Below are 2,694 nucleotides of genomic sequence, written 5' to 3' on the forward strand. Positions count from 1 at the left end.
CCCAGGCCACATGGCACCCCGTGTGGTGGTGTGGTATATACTACACAAAGTGTGCGGGGGGGCCGCCAGGCTCCGCCCGGCCCGGAGCGTCGGGTGGGGGCTGCAGGAGGCTGCAGGTGCAGCAAAGCTTATCTCGACCACCCCCTTTCCGACCCGCGAGACGAGAAATTCCTACAGTCGCAAAAAGAAATGCATTCGAAAAAAAAAATTAATGCATACGATTTAGATTGTCGCCTCTTTACGGAAATTGTAAACGCTTCAACACAATAACCGACTAATTTTTTTTTTCGAAATAATTGTTAATTATTTTGTGGGACGCAGCGCACGCGTTGGATTTGATTGAGTTGGGGTGGTGGTGGTGTCCAGGACCAGAGCGCGGGCCGCTCTGGATAACAACGAGCGTGCGCCACAACACCACGCCACGCCACGCCGCGACACGCCTGCACACGTCGGCTAGCTGTCTGTCATTTCCTGATCGATTCCATTGACGCTTTGCCGTTGTGTGTACATCGTCGCCTGGCGCGCGGCCCGCGCTGCTGTGCGCCTTGCGCGAGTACACAGTACACAGTATACACAGTGCGAAAGTATAGGGGTGGGGGGTGGTGGCTGTCTTCAACAAACGAGGAAGTTGGGCTGTCGAGGGGTTGAAGTGCCAAAAATATGGTGAAATAATTACGTTACTCCTCCTCATTGAGATAAAGACGACGCTCCACTATTCCAGCGCATATTTTTATGAACCCCGAGGATGTTCTGATTTCAAAATGTCACGCCCTACACGTTCACGTGAGTGTCGGTCGTCCCATCACTCAGGGCTTGACTCGCGGCCCTGGTGCGCAGACCCGGCCCGACCCGATCAGACCATCAGACCAGACCAGACCAGGCATTCGACTGTTGACCAGCCCCCTCGGTAATGGGCTTCCCCCGCTATCATTTATCGGAACGACGGAAATGTGGATTGAAATCCGCGTTGCATGAAATGGGGCCACCCCGGGCCACCCCGGCCATGCCAGGCCGGGCCACGCGGGGATGCACGATACTGCACAGTGCATGGCGTGCTTGATAAACCCCAACCGTAATGGCTACATAATAATCTCGTACAGTCGTTTATTCCGAACGTGAAAAATAGCTTCCTTGATGTCTTAACTCAATCGCCACTGCCAAATAACACCACAGCAACCCAGAAACATTACACACACGTACCATACAGAGTGACAACGAAATATGTCAAATATTGTGAGAACGATAAGTTGTTTTAGAGTGGGCACGGTTTATTATTGTTTTCGCGCATCGTTATTTTGAGCAGAAAAATATCTCAAGTACCTTTTTTTAGAAATTTATTTCTCTACGTACCAGTTTAAGGTACTCTGGCGAGGGTCCGGGCCAGTGCAGACTGTGCGCTAGGCCCACTGATATCGAACGACCTGAATACTGCCACGCCAAGCGACGCGACGCCACGCCAAGGCTCAGCCAGCCCTGTGAGGTCTGTGGATGCCTTTTAGCCCTTTGGCGTTCTGCTGCCGTGAAACAAAGACACAAAGATGCAAACCTGTCACACAGGCCGACAGCGGAGAGCGGCACCGTGGCGGTTTGTGGCGAACGCGGCATCATTCGCAGAGCGGGGCGAGCAGGCCATCGGCCTCGTATCTCACAGAGAAGGGCGCCCGTGATGGTGGTATGGTATGGCCGTGGTGGTTATGGCGGTCGGCGCTGACCATCTTTTTAGACGCAGTGTTTCCCAAGATTTTCACCATCTTTTTACCGAGGAAGGGCGATGCACCCCCCTAAAGCCCCCCTGCATGGTGCTTCGCTGGGGGAGGGGGAGCCGGCCGCCGCGGATGTGCCTACGGCCGCCGTCGGAACGGTCGTATAAAAGAGATAACAGGTCGTGGAGGCCGCGACACTACACCACCACCCGACCAGTGGCAAGGCGGGGGGGAGGGGGGGTTCCACACCGTCACCAGAACAGCTCCACTCATTTCACCCAAACTGAAAAATCGTTCCCTCGACATTTCTACTCAACGGCAAAAGTGTGTCCTGTGCGTGAAAAATTAGCCGAAAGGTAGTCAAAGACAATGACCCAATGTTATAATTGCCATGGGCAACGCACAGAAAGCTCCCCGTTAATATTATTATTAATAATAACAATAATAATGGTCACTCATTTTTATCTGCGATATTTTTTTCATTGTTTCTGCTTCCATATATATGTACTAGTCCACTCCGGCGGCGGAGTCATTCCATCCATGCGAAATTTATCTCTTCCTCTCTGGTGGGGTGGGTCCGGCTGGTCCGGGGTCCGGGCCGGGCAGTGCATTCACTCCTATCTACCCCCCGCCCGCGTCCCTATAGGATTGATGAGTCCCGTGCGCGTCTGCGCCCGCCGAACGTCCGCCCCCAAAATCATCCAGTCACAACGAAGGAAAAGAAAGAAAAGGCGAACCACGCCGAAACCCGCTGTGAGCTCACTCACAGGCAGCCGCACCCTTCGGCGGATACATCGATACGGATCTGTTGAGCAGCCCTTCCCTCCTTGCACTATCACACACCGTGCAGTGGCAAATTTGCGGTCTGCGGGTGTGCGGGGTGGTCGAGAAGGAATTGGGAGAGGGAGGGTGGGGGATGGGGCCGTGTCTAGCGCAGCAGCTCACCGCATAGGGCTGGCTGAGTCCCTTTCAAGATCGGCGGCGGGGTGGG

The sequence above is a fragment of the Frankliniella occidentalis genome, unplaced genomic scaffold (assembly GCF_000697945.3).
Source record: "Frankliniella occidentalis isolate FOCC.00 unplaced genomic scaffold, Focc_3.1 Scaffold1, whole genome shotgun sequence".
Taxonomy (NCBI): domain Eukaryota; kingdom Metazoa; phylum Arthropoda; class Insecta; order Thysanoptera; family Thripidae; genus Frankliniella; species Frankliniella occidentalis.